The sequence below is a fragment of the Ochotona princeps genome, chromosome 2, assembly GCF_030435755.1.
Source record: "Ochotona princeps isolate mOchPri1 chromosome 2, mOchPri1.hap1, whole genome shotgun sequence".
NCBI lineage: Eukaryota > Metazoa > Chordata > Mammalia > Lagomorpha > Ochotonidae > Ochotona > Ochotona princeps.
Genome location: NC_080833.1, coordinates 124576080 through 124591218, shown reverse-complemented (window position 1 = coordinate 124591218; position 15139 = coordinate 124576080). Strand labels below are relative to the sequence as shown.

Sequence of the window (15139 nt, the reverse complement as noted above, 5' to 3'; positions counted from 1 at the left end):
TCAGTGCCATGACATTAACTATCACACGAGAGAACCAGAACTGGGGGTTAATTCAGTCAGGAATAAGTGGACCCAACCCTATGGAAATACAAGTCCCGCTGGTTAGCTCAAGAGTTGGGGTGTTAACTGGATGAACTAGGAGTGAACATGGAACCTGCCAACACTCACAGGTACTGGAACTGAGAATAGGCTGGGCAGGTCCACCTGCATGTCCATCCTAAATCAGGGTGTAGGGTGGGCCAGCCCCCAATATCCACCAGCTCATACAAAAGCCAAGATGGAGGGACAGGCTATGTGAGCAAGGGCCTAGCACCTGCTGGAGCATGTGAGATCTGGGTCTGGGAGTTGGGTGAGTGGGGAAACTGGGAGGCTGCCCTACTGGGCCATAGCTCCCACTGGTGAGCATGTGTTTCAGGCTTAGGGGTCATGCAAGCCTGGTAGGTTTGCCCCACCCATTGGTAAGTATGTTTGTTGGTTTTTGGAAGAGGGCTGACTGGGCAGGGCCAAGCAGACCTTAGCTCACTGGCAAGTGCAGAAACCAAGATGGAGGGTAGGTTGTGCAAGGCTAGGATATCACACATACTGGTTGACATGAGCTAGGGATTGGAGCAGACTGAGCAGGGCCAGGTTGCAGCACCTGCCAGGGAGAATTGGAACTGATGGCTGGCTAGGACAGGTCAGTTTGCAGCACCCAAAGGCAAAGGCTAAGAATGATTGGGGCTATTCCATGATGGATCACATCAACCACAGGCACGCCTGAGATCTGTGGAGGGGAGCATGCCTAGCTGGGGAGCAAAGGGGATACCCTGACCAGGTCGTGATCCCCATTGGAGAGCACGGGGGCACAGTGAGGGGCTGTGGTCTGATTTAGATATAGCTGCTGATTCCCTTGGCATGTGTTAGGGCTGGATATGGACCAGACTGAGCTAGAATCCAGCACCCACTTGTATTCTTGAGAACCGTGATAGGTATAGGAAGGGCTATGCTAGGTCTCTGCCCCCATAGTGCCAAGTGTGAGCTGTGTCTGGGTATGGATCAGGCTTGGCTGGACTCTAGCACCCAACAATAAGAACCAGAATGGGTGAGGGCCAGTGAGGAAAGGCCACTGTTCTGCTAGAACAGGTGGAAGACTAAGTAGGGATGGACTATTGATGCACCAGCATGCACGAGATCTGGCATTGGGAGAGATCAGGTTGGAGGAGCCTACGGACAGGACACCATGCACCCTGCAGGTGAGTGCAAGAACCAAGACAGGGAGCAGCCCAGACCAGGCCAAAATATGGTACCCACAAGCATACACTTGGTGCAGGTTGGTGGCAGGTCCAGCTGTCAGCCCATATCACCAACTGGAAAATCTGAGTGCCACAATGAAGTGTGAGTCACACAAAGTCAGGGAGCAATAACAGGCAGTCCACATTAGAGCCAGGATTGGGAGCTGGCAGGGCTACGCTACGCTTAGCCCCCACCAATGTAGTTGGAAATGGGGGTGGGCCTGGCCTGGCCAGGCTACAGCACCCACTGGCAAATGTCAAGGTGAGGGGACTTGCAAGAATGGGCTGCAGTACCCAACTAGCATATGTGAAACATGAGAGGGGTGTTCGCCCCAGTGAGAGGGTTGAGAAGGCCACCCTGCTGGGTCGCTCTCCCACTGGTGAACATGAGAGCTGGGATGGGGGCAGACCAGGCCAGGCAGGGCCACATCCAATGGCCTACATGTGAGCTGGATCAGAAAAAAGCTACCTTTTGGTATATGCATAAACCAGTGTCAGCATGGATTGATTGTGTTTTGCCACAGCATCAGCTGATAGATGCTGGCACGGGCCAAATTCTGTCAGGACAGGCATGGCTTAGAAAGATGGTGGCACCCACCGGTACCAGTATGGACTGGATAGTGGGACCTGTTGGGACAAACTGAGTTTCAGTACCCATCAACATGTATGAGAGCTGAATTCGATGTTGGACAGATGGGACCAGTCTGCTGTACATACTGGCAAGCACAGGAACCGTGGTGGCGGGGGGGCGGGGGGTGGATCTAGTGGGGTTTTTGTGAGTTGCTCCAACTAGACTGCAGCTCCCACTGGTTTTCATGAAGGGTGAGTATGTGTTGGGCAGGATCCAGGTGGGCTCCAACACCCATTGGGTTTCATAAAACACAGGGCTGGAGACAGAAATGACCTAGGATTTGCAACTTCCAGTATGTGCATAGGCTGATTTGGGTGACAGACTGTGCAAGACCTTGTATAGGCAAACACACACAAGAATCAGATCTGGGATGTCCTCAAATGAGTTTGCTTGGGTGATTCCCTACAAACTGAGCTACTGTATTCAGAAACTTAACCATGGAGAGAATTGCAGGTTCCATGGGCTGACTGTGAAAGTGGATGTGTCAGAGTTTTGCCTCCTCAATGGCTCAGATGGAACAGTAGACAGCATATCCAAACGTACATGAAGGACATGGTAGTACACTGAACCCTCCAGAGGAGCCCTGGTACCATGGCAGAGGATGGAGGACAGAACAAATTGATCAACTGCCCAAACCAATCATTAGCAGTTAAGATCTGTGTAGACGGAGACACTAAAATGGACTACTTCCAGATCAATGATGGACTACTAATGAAACATTAGCTGCATCTTGACAATAGGATGCTGGACTCTCTGCCAGTTTCCATGCTTGCAATGATGAACATGTGACTGTTTATGAAGATCTATGCTATGGTAATAATACAGAGGAATTTTGTGGGGGGAAGGGGTTTGGGGATGGGACAAGGAAAATCCCAGGGCCTATGAAACTGTATCATAGAATGATGATAATAATTTGAAAAGAAGCTAACTTATAATTTAAAAAAGAGAAACATATATAAAAAAGATATTGCAAACTTTACATCACAGAGAAGGCTAAACACTTTGAAACTTTGAGCCCAATTTGTCTTGTAATCACCACTCTGCTAACCTGATAATTGTATTTTAGCTCTGTGGGCTGTTTTTTCTTAATATGAAATATTCCTTGATCTTTATTATTATTTAAAAAGGTTATTATACCTGAGTTTAACATTTTTATGCTATGCATTGTTTGATGCTTTCCCTGAATTGGATAAAATGAGGTATTTTACTTAAAATTCAGACTGAACAGTGGAATTACAGAATTAAACTAAAATAAATCAGGCTGTGAAAAACTTATAATACCTATCACAGTACCAAAATGGTTGATTTATTGATCGTCAGTTTCCACTAGGCTAGTATTTCTTTATCTATCTCAATATCTCAACAAAAGCTTGACAGGATGTATCAATAAATGATGTTCACAAGGTTAGACTAAGAATACAACTTCAACAGCTGTGCCTCACTATAAAATATGAAAAATTTGAGATCATAAAATATGTGCCCACACCTTGTATTATCATAAATTATGTGATTTTGAACCACCACCACCTAATGAGACTCAGCTTTCTCATCTAAAGAAAGAATTAATGCATAGCCCATGTGCTTCTCAGTGGCTGTGAAGGTAAAATAAGATAATGCATAGGAACATTTTTGGTCAAAACCAAGCAAATGATTTTTTTTTGTTATTGTACAGCATCTACATGTAGAAAATTTATGTATGTAATAAGAAATCTTTTTATGATGCAAAATGAAAACTGACATTAAAAATAGTTTTTTTCTAAACATAAATTCACATTTTTCTAAATGAAGCATAATTTAGCATTTCTCTCTTTGCCTATAAACATACTCAGCTCTTCATCCAGAATTACTCCTCCAATACAGTCCTCAGCTCTTTTTTCTCATAAGTAAATCCTGTCCAAGAATCAACAGACATGCATTCTTTTCCTTACAACACTGAAATTTGTCCCAGCCACCATTACCATTGCCGGTAGAACTGTTTCAACACAGTTAATACTCCAGGAAAATTTCTTTTGAGTACCTCCCACACTTACAATGACTTATTCAAATTGGTTTTAACCTATTTTGTCATATTTCTAAGATTAGCCATTTTAACTGGCTCAGCCTCTTATGTTCAAACATGAATGATATATGAGTTTTCATCCTTTGATCTCCTTTTTGTTTTTCTCATCCTAGTTTCTGCCTATATAATCCAACCTTTTTCAAAAGACTTAGACATTTTCTTTGCATAGCAGGTGTCTAAATCTGACTTTGTCTTAGGTCTCCTCTCGATTTCTACATCTGTATTTCTAACCATGGGCCAAACTGAACCATCTGGATATACTTTTTTGAGTTTTTTTTAAGATTCATTTATTTTTATTGCAAAGTTGACATACATAGAGGAGGAGAGACAGAGAAAAAGATGCTCTACCCAATGACTCAATTCCTAAGTGACCACAAAGGCCAGTGCTGAGCCGCTCTGAAGCCAGGAGCCAGGAACTTCCTCCAGGTTTCCTATGGGTACAGGGTCCGATGGCTTTGGGCCATCCCGGACTGCCCTCCCAGGCCACAAGTAGGAGCTAGATGGGGGAAAGACAGCCAGAATTAGAACCAGTGTCCATATGGGATCCCAGTGCGTCCATGGCGAAGACTTTAGCCACTAGGCCATGATGCTGTTCCCTGGTTATACCTCATTGTCTGTAAATGCATCCTTCTCGTAACCTCCCCCTATGGTGGATTACTCCACCTTGTTGCATAACCGCAGTTCAAGTTCAGTTGAGATTTCCTCTTTGTAAGCATAAACTAAACAGAGTCCAACGTCTTTTAGTCCAGTCATGATCCTATGAAACTGTATCACATAATACAATGTAATCAATGAATAAAAAAATGCATCCTTCTCTCTTCTCCCAAAACTTCTGTTTGCTGTCACCCTCGGTAATATCATGGAGTCACTGATGATGTTTCTTTTTTTTTTTAAGATTTATTTATTTTATTACAAAGTCAGATATACAGAGAGGAGGAGAAACAGACAGGAAGATATTCCGTCCGATGTTTCACTCCCCGATCTGAAGCTGGGAACCTGGAACCTCTTCCGGGTCTGCCACACGGGTGCAGGGTCCCAAAGCATTGGGCCGTCCTCTACTGCTTTCCCAGGCCACAATCAGGGAGCTGGATGGGAAGTGGAGCTGCCGGGATTAGAACCGGCGCCCATATGGGATCCCGGGGCGTTCAAGGCGAGGACTTTAGGCGCTAGGCCATGCCGCCAGGCCCCTGATGATGTTTCTTTTCCTCACTTTTCATTTTTGTTATCTACTTAATGGATTGAATCGATTAACCTGTCTTTCTAATCCATCCACCTTCCTTTCCATTTTAAACTCCAATACTTTCATCAGGACTTTATTAGTTCTCTTTTAAACCTTCTGTCTGCTTCTATTTCAATCTCTCTGCCTTGATCTCTCACAATCAATGGAATCCATTCCATTGAAATAATAATATTACTTGATGCCTGGAAAATAAACTTCAGACTCAAAATACTTGATCAAGAACCTCACTCATCTATTTTCAAACACTTTTGGAGACTTAACTCCTGCCCACACCCTTATTTCTTTAAATTGTGTCATGTAATTTATAGGTTCATGTTCTGGCTCATGGTGTTACTCAGCCTGTTTAGTTGTTTGTCATTTTTAAAGAGTTGTTTATCTTTTTAGTCTATGAAATGTGAGACAAGGAGTCTTACACATGCAGGGAGAAGATTATAAAATCCAGTTGCTAATTCCCTTGGAAGAGTAAAACAGCAATTTTCTACTGAAGGTCCCAAGTGCAACAATAATATCTTCCAAACGACAGCCAAATTCTGTTATGATAGCATGTACCATGACCATTGCAGCACCTAACAAAATACAGTCCCAACCAGCATGAGCAACTCCACATCTTTTTTGACAGGATATGCAAAAACTGTAGGGATACAGCCAGCACCAAGGGCTGCTATTGTGATTCCTCTCTGATTTGTAGTTATTCCAATGTAAGATGCAGGTTCCTTCCTTCCCATAATCCAGACATCACTAGCATGATCAGTCTTTATCTGGTGAAATTTCTGCATGTTAAACCAGTAGTATTTGCCAATCTACATACATTGTGTTAAACAACTACCTTGATGTCTCTCCTTTTGGCACTACTGAAGAGATTGAATTAGCTAAGGGTTGGTTTAGAAGATATGTCACCTGTTCCTGTTGTAAATCCATGTGTGAAAATATCTGGGATCAAAGGAGATGTGATAATAGTTAATTCTCCTTTCAGTGCTGGCAAACTACTCAAATACATTTCTTTTTAAAAAAGATTTATTTATTTTATTACAGAGGCTGATAAACAGCGAGGAGGAGAGACAGGACGAAGATCTTTTGTGCAATGTTTCACTCCCCACTTGAGTGCAACGGCCAGTGCTGCACCAATCCAAAGCTGGGAACCAGGAACCTCTGCCAGGTCTCCCACACGGGTGTAGGGTCCCAAGGCATTGGGCCATCCTCGACTGCTTTCCCAGGCCACAAGCAGGGACTGGATGGGAAGTGGAGCTGCCGGGCTTAGAACCGGTGCCCATATGGGATTCCAGTGCATTCAAGGCGAGGACTTTAGCTGGTAGGCCATGCCGCGAGGCCCTCAAACATGTTTCTACCTCATTCTGGATTTCTTCTAGTTTTTCAGCTGTCATTACATTTACTTTAGGCAATTGTTTCAAAAAGCTGTCCTTCAACATCATCTGTAAATCTTCAAACTCAAAATTGTTTTTTTTTAAAGATTTATTCATTTTATTACAGCCAGATATACACAGAGGAGGAGAGACAGAGAGGAAGATCTTCTGTCCGATGATTCACTCCCCAAGTGAGCTGCAACGGGCCAGTGCGCGCCGATCTGAAGCCGGGAACCTGGAACCTCTTCCAGGTCTCCCACGCGGGTGCAGGGTCCCAATGCATTGGGCCGTCCTCCACTGCTTTCCCAGGCCACAAGCAGGGAGCTGGATGGGAAGTGGAGCTGCCAGAATTAGAACCGGCGCCCATATGGGATCCCAGGGCATTCAAGGCGAGGACTTTAGCCACTAGACCACGCCACCGGGCCCCAAACTCAAAATTGTAAACATCAGTGAAGAGGTAATCAATAAAGCCTTTCATTAGTGCTTTCCTATGCAAGAGGACAATGACCTTAATGCTGTTCAGATTTTTTTCATCAATTTTTTGTTTAATAGTATATAATGAGGCAACCATGCTGGAATTGTTAACAGTTTCAAATTCCCTCAAAAAAATTTGATAATCCATCGCTTGTTTCTAATTCACAATTTTCATGGTCACCATTCTTTTCACAGCTGAAGGAACTACAACACATGCAAAGGAATTTGGCCTTGTCAGCATGGTTGAATTTGACAGCATTCAACGCCTTTAGTAATCTCTGATGGCAGTTTTTCTGAGCATTCAGTTTCAAATCAAACAGATCAATCACAACTGCATGTGCCATCTTTCAATACCATAAGTTCTTCAAAGACTTTTCTGCAGACTCAATCATCTGATCTGCCATGGGGAACTGTTAGGACCTGACACCCCCAAAGTCTGACCTGGGTCTCATTGGAATCTGGAGCCCCGAAGCTGGTCACCTAGAATGAGAAGCCAGTCCTGGAAGCAGCAATGCATGCTCCACCTCACCTCACCTCACCTCAACCAACCCACTTGAGTCTCGTGGATCACCTGTGCTCACATTGACCCAGGCTCTCCACACAAATGCTGGCCAGGGCTCAGCCAGACAACTTCAGAAAGATAGCACGGTGCTCCCGGGTCAGACTGGGCTGCAGGGTGTGCACTAGGCAGCTGCAGTGCACCCAGCCATTTTTTAGTGATCATGTCTTAATATATTTATTAACAATTCATTCATTTTGCCTGTGACTTCATGTTGTCTATATGCTTCCAAAACCAACACGTTGCACAGCATCATTTCAAAAAATACAAATGATTTTTCAGAGAAAAAAAATGGGGATGGCTAGAAACTTGAAGAGAAGTAAATGGGGTGAAGAAAAGAATTACAGGACCAGCGCAATGGCTAAATCACCACCTTGAAAGTTCCAGGATCCCATATGGGTCATAATTCATGTCCTGGCAGTTCTACTTTCAATCCAGTTCCCTCCTTGTGGGCTGGGAAAGCAGTGGAGGATGGCACAAAGACTTGAGATCCCTGTACCCAAGTGGCAGATCCAGAAGAAGAAGCTCCTGGCTCCTGGCTCCTGGCTCCTGGCTTTAGATTGACTTTCTTTGGGAATGAATCAGCAGATGGATGATCTTTTTCACTGGCTCATTTCCTCTCCATAAACTTGATCTTTCTTAATAAAATAAAAAGATGATTTTTTAAAAGACTAAAAACAAAGTAAGTAGAAGAAGCCTGTCCATTTAGTTACTGTATATACATTTGTTTTCTTAAGAAATGTGACTTTCTACTATTTTCTATACCTAAAATGATGTGATACAGTTAGATAGCAGAACAATGGGCTCATGACCAATTAGAAATGACAGTACTATAGTAATAATACAGCTGAAAGCATGGGTTAAAGTTGAATAAGGAAGAGGGAGAAATAGTCTCTGAGCATATGGAACTGTATCATTATATAAAAAAATTAAAAAACAAAAAGAGGGAAAATGTTCTTCAATCTTCTAATGCATAGCTCCCTCCTGATCTGCCAGGGTTCCTCTCAACAATTACCCTCCTCTCATTTCAAACTCTAGCTTTGGCTTAAAACATGCCCAGCAGTCAACCATTTGTTGCAAATTCTGTGGATCAGCTCTTCATTCTTTGACGCTTCTCCTCACATTTGCAGATAGAAATGTCCACCACCTTATCCACAGCGAAACATAGAATGATTTTTTTTTGTTCTGGCTGTCCCATTTGTGCAGCAGACTTTTCCTCTTTCCATATCTTAGTCTTCTATCTTACTGTGTGTCTATAAGAGTCCATTTATAATGTATCTAAAATTATGAGTTTCAAATACATGAATATTTCTCTGCCATTAACATTTGGTTTCCTTTTTAAATGATATTTATTTTACAAATCCATTACTTCCTTACAATTTAACTATTCCCACAAGTTCAAACCAGCTTCTATTAGACACAGTGTCATCATTAGTATCTCTCGGTTGCTCCTTAGGATTCATTTATTTGCAGGTCAGATCAGATTTACAGAGAGGAGAGACAGAAAGATCTTTCATATATTGGTTTACTCCCCAAATAGTCGCAAAGGCCAGAGCTGAGGTGATGAAAAACCAGAAGCCAGGAGCTGCTTCTGAGTTTTCCATATGGGTAGAGGGCCTAAAGGTTTGGGACATGCTCTACTGCTCCCCCAGGGTAGATGCAGGGAGCAGAATGGGAAATGGAGCAGCTGGCACATGAACCAATGCCCAAATGAGGTCCCTAGAGTTGCATGTGAGTATTTAGACATTGAAACATCACACTTGCCCCCTTGTTTCTTATCTGAGTCTAGGCCAGCAACTTTGCCACTGGGAGAGAGTAACTTCAGAAATAGCAATAAAACCATTATGGAGCTCCAGTTTCCATCAATCTTGCTTCTGCATCTTTCTCATTTGATTGAAGCTTTTTCAGTCCACCTGTCTGCTTCCCTTCCTCGCAACTTGTTTCCCTAGTGTCCCTGTTTCCTGCCTTTCACATTCCAGTAGCGCTGACCACTTTTCAGTGCACACATGAGCTATTGCACCCTGAGTCATTCTACATACTTGCCCTTGGCCTGAACTCTCCTAGCACATCTTGCTGTGTAACCTTGTACCTACTTTAAGAATCAAATGTTCCCTCAAACTTACACTTCTCTTTGCACATACTCTATGATAAGTCCTTATCAAGCAAAATGTAGTTGTTTCATTCTTCACCATTCTTCTAAACTTATGAAAGACTAAACAAAGTATCTTTTCACATTTCATGAAATTTTCACAGAATCCTTTGCACATAGCAGGTGTCAGGGCCTGCTGTGATCTCTCAGTGTCTCAAACCTCATTTCAGTTTTGCTGCGATCCCATACAGGAACTGGTTCATGTTTATGTTTACATTTTGGCTGCTCCACATCCCATCCAGCTCCCTGCTTATGACCTGGGAAAGCAGTAGAGGATGGTGCAATGACTGAATAGATCTACAGCAAATTTAAAAGTTAAGTCAAAACCCAAATTCCCAACACCAAGAATGAATCTCATTGTGAAAGCTGAATCTTAATGTGAACTTGAATCTGTACCCATAGTTATTTCAATACACACAAAATCAGTCTACTGACAAAACACCTTTAAAAAATCCAATGAAAGAGTCCATGACTCAGTCATTTTTCCTAAGAACTTTCAAAGACTTTTCTGGAGCTACCACTGAGCACAGCAAATTAAACCACAGCTTGTGACACCAGCATTACATGCAAATGTACATTTCAGTCCTTGTTGCTCATTTTCCAGCCTTTGCTAGAACATCTTTGATGGCTACAGAAGATTGCCTCAGTGTTTAAATCCCTGTCATCTATGGAGTAACCTGGTTGGTATTCAGTTTTTCTAGCTTAAGCTTGGAACTACCTTAGTTGTTGTGGTCTTGTGGTAATAGATAATTCAGAAGGAAGACCTAACTACTGGCATACACTTGATCTTGTGTCTCTGATTTCTCTTAAATGAAAACATCATAAATTGCGTTTTGTGTTTACTTGAACACAACCAGAGAGACAGACCTATCACACACTTGTGCAATTCCTAGATGCCCAGAATGGCTGCTTGCTGACAGGTCAACACAGGAGAAGAGAATTCAGTCTGGGTGGCCCACAAGGAGGCAAAGGAGTCATCATCTGCCATTTAAATGGTGGGCATCAGCAGGGAATGTAAAGTTGGAACAAAGTTAGCATGTGATTCCAGGCAAGTTCATAGTGAAGATGTCCTAGGATACATTATAACCACGATGCAAAATTCCCTACATTTCCTCTTTCTGAAAAACTGAAATGTTTGTAGGATATATTCTGCCTTTACAGAAATCGTGAAGTACAGAAGAAAGAAAAAATTTCTTGGGAAACCCTTTCTGTGACACATAGAATGTTAATAAAGTTTGAGGAAAGAAGTGGACCTATGTCAGCAGCACAAATGTACACATGTAGAAAGAATTGAGGGAACGAAGATGGGTCCATCAGTGGTGAACTTCACAAAGGTCCCGGAAACCTTGTGTGTCAGCCATGTTTAGCCAACTGTGGAGCAGGGCCCTTTAAGAGGCCATGATAACCTCCACATTCTAATACTTCTATGGCAACTCGATTGTTACCTGCTACTGGACCTTCCCTCCCTCCCTCCCACCCTTAGAAACATCACTACAGACAGTGGCATTAGCTTAGGATTCTGGCAAATTCACCCTTGTATGAGTGATTAAGAACTGTCATTTACTGAAGGGCACTGACAAAGTGATTCTCTAACTAAGTGAACATTGAGAGCTTTTGTCATCCATCCTCCATATAAATATCTTTGACTCATTTGTTCTATGCATCATATGCTTGTTTCTCTAATGCCTAGATCCTGGATTATTGACTGCCACAACCATCAGAATGGGAGCATGTTCCAGTGCTCCAACAGATCCAAGGATGGAAATGACCCTTCTAAAACACCAGGTCTTGCCCTCCCAGCTGGCCAACACTCCACAGGAGGTTGAGGATCTCAATGAGAAGCTTCTACCATCTGAGTCTACTGCCTATGCCCTGGACAAGCAGCTACAAAAACACTGTAAGTTCTGGAGGTGGTGTGTGGTTGTCTTCCTTCTAAGAAATATATTAGTCCTTCAGTTTAAATCCCTGTTACTGAATCCTGGTACAGACACAAAGGAGCTTATTTACGACATGATTTTTGTTGAAATATTTTGTGTACTACAGGAGATGTTGCATACATGTAACATCATGGTGTTCTTCATGTCAGTCTATTCACTATTGTGGCTCAACTGGTCTGACATTGAGCTTATAACACTAATGGAAACTTGGGCGATCTCCATAGGATCTCAGTTTGAAAAGCATGACGAAGTTTGTTCTTCTCTAAAGCCAAGAGATACAACCAATGAGGGTGTACATGTTGTATGAGATGGGAATTTCTACTCCTGAAGCTGAGATAGGTCTTAGGATCCCTTGTTGTCAGCAGACCCTGTGTTTTAGCCAGTATGTCTGAGATATAACAGAGACCCTCTCAGTACACTCTTTGCCTGAGTAAAGACACATTTGGGATGCAGGCTTTCCAGCAGCTTCTGGTCTACCTTCAGTCAGGGGAATACAAGTGCATGCACAACAGTGCAATGCTGGTAGCTCTCTAAGGAGGTGTCAATCCCATAGTTTTCTTTTAGAAGAACCATTGTGGGGATTTTTTCATCAGAAGGTCTGAATCAGAGTAAAGAAAGGAAATGTAAAGATGCATTCTGAGAAGAGATAAAAATAAAATTTCCACACTACAGCATGATTCACCCATATGAGCAAAAGTGAATTCACTATATACCAGCCACTCCAACACCACACCATTGTTTTCGCTGCTTTCCTGTGTCTGTCAGTCTCCAGGTACCCCACTGTTACTGTTCTGTCCTCTCCTATTTCCTAGAATGTGTCGTCTCTGCTTCATCCTGGTTAAATGTTTCTCCATCCATCACAAAATGTCCTTGAACTATTCCATCATCCTGATTGTCCACATGTATGTTTCTTTAGAGACAAGAGTTGAGGCTTCTCTGGTTTCAGATCACAGTCATTGTGCTCCTCTACCTAGAACTGGAACTGTCCAATGAGTGACTTTTTCTGATTTTTTTGTAGATGTTCATGACCATCAGAAAAAGGAAGAACCACCATCTCTGACATTCCTGGCCCTCAGGAAACAAACATGGAACAGAAGAAATTATGGACGGTGAAATGTGAGATGTTATCAGAACTCCTAAGTGCTTTGAGTTATCCGCATTCATGGGGGATTTTGCACAGAAACTTCCTGCCACAACAGCTCCTCTCTTTCTTCCAGTTTCCGTTCTCTTTGCTTTCTGAAGTTAGTGCCTTCTACCTTGCCCTGGGTGACCTAATCATTCCCTAACCCAGCACTGTCACTCTAACTACGGTCTGTGGAAGTGAAGGACTGAGTGAGGTGTGTTGCTCTTCTGTATGGTTTAAGTTAGTTTGTTAGCAGGTGTTCATTGCTGGGAAAGGCAACAAAGTAGCTACTGCCTCCTTGACGCTGGAGGGAGAAACCTGGATGCTATCATGACCTTGTCCTCTGTAGCAATACAGGGGTCTGTGTTCACTCGGCCATGCCTGTCAGTCAGAAGCATGAATAGATGCAAAAGACAGAACTAAAACTTTCTGAGCCACATCACACTGAGAGGGCTTTGTGGATGCTCTCAGAAATCTTTCTCAATGTCATCACCACTATCAATACTTCTGTTACACTCTGGAAATTTCTGGTATCCATCCTAACAAACTCTGATTTTTGCCTTGTGATCTTTTCTATTTCTGTAGTGTCAGGAGTGATGAAGGATAGAGGCAAGTGAATTAAGTGCAATGAGACTCGTCAGGTAAAATCTTTTTCACTCTTTTGATAACCTTATCTCTATGAATTGAACATCTTTCTCTGCAGTATTTTCTGCTTAATAATCGTGAGGTTGAATGTCCTTTGTGTGGATAATGGATAGTCACAAGATTGCAGGGAATTCGCTCCTTCCAGACAGATTGAGGACTAAATGATAGTTGGGACCATGCAGAGAGTTCTTACAGCATAGAACAAAAATGGGTAGGAGAGAATATGGACATTTATCATAAGTGACGGTGGAGTATTCCCATGGGAAGGACATCACCCTGAACAAGAATGTGGAAAGGTGTGATGATGTCTGAGGGGACACTCACAGTTGTGTTGATGTTATACATATTCGTTCTGACCACCATTTTTCCTTTGTGGCATTTTTTCATTTTTACTATGCTTGTTTTACTATGCTTGTTGTCCTTCTCTGTTGTCCTGCTGGTGTGGGACAAACTTACTTCAGAAAGGACATGCATGCTCAGGGTGTGAGGGCTGCGGTTTTCCTTCCAGAACTGTGGTGGGATATTCTCTTCCTAATGAAAATTCCTCCCAGCCTGAAAGGTAATTCTCAAGAGCACTCACACACTAGCAACACAGGGTGTCTAGTCATGGCCACTAATGATGAAATGAAAGCTGCAGTTAAAGAAGTGGAGACAATCATGTAGATTCCCCGTCTTCCATTCTAGGACACAGAGGAAATCACGGCTGTTCTTCTAAGATTCACTAGTTCTAAGTGCCTGCTTTTCTCTCCCCTTCCTGTTCCTCAACTCCATTGCCTCATTCCTCTGTGAGCATTGCCTTCAGAAATCACTTACCCAAGAATGTTACTTCTGGGCCTCGTTTTGGGAAAATCCTGTAGGCAGGCACTTCATTACAGATAAGAAGCAGAAATAAAGTCCAGAGAAGCAAAAAATGGTATAGGTAGAAACTATTCAATCACAAAATCATGCTTGTGTTACTGATCTTACTTTCTCTGGCTATTGAGAATTGTTGCTAGAAATGCCTAAAGGAAGAGACTCATGTGGAGTCAACTGCCAACATCTAGGAGAGCCTGCTGGGCCATGGTTAACTTTCCTACTCTCTTCATTCTGTTTGAATCTTTTTTTTTTCCTATTCTGAGGCACTTCTGGAAGAGGTTTAAATCATAAGTGTTCTTATTGCATGTTCCAATTTTACCTACTGCCTGGTTTGGCCTTAAGATTAAACTGTCCTCCAATGCTTATGAAAGTGACGTGCAGCCTGTATAATATTAGCATGTTAACATTGGCACATCATGTGGCCTTGAGTGTTATCAGCTCCATCATCATCTTTTGTAAAGTCAGAAAGGAACTTGGATGGTGTCTAAAGTCCCTGCTGACTCTCACGTCTTGGGTTTTTGCAATGGCTTATCCATATTCTCATCAGAGACTAGGAAATGCAGATGGAATCAAGATTGTGGTTCTGCAGAGTCTTTTCTCCCTCCTAGAATAGATAGTTTCTGGGTGTGCATAATGGTAATTAATAAAATCCCTCTGAGAGAAGTAGAAACAGACATGGAAAATAAATAGAACAGTGGGTGATCCCACAGCCAGCCTGTTCAAATGGGCAACACTTCAAAATTCTGCGGCAGTTGCTGATGTGTAAGTTCAGGGAGAGTTTGCTCTAGCTTGTATCACGTGCTCCTTGAGCAGGCTTGAGGCCCTGTCCCTCAGA

General features: G+C 42.8%; 1 pseudogene; it reads right to left on the bottom strand.

Annotated features, from left to right (window-relative positions):
• Nucleotides 1-5581: 5581 nt before the first annotated feature.
• LOC131478196 (purine nucleoside phosphorylase LACC1-like) lies at nt 5582-7380 on the bottom strand (annotated as a pseudogene).
• Nucleotides 7381-15139: the final 7759 nt, after the last annotated feature.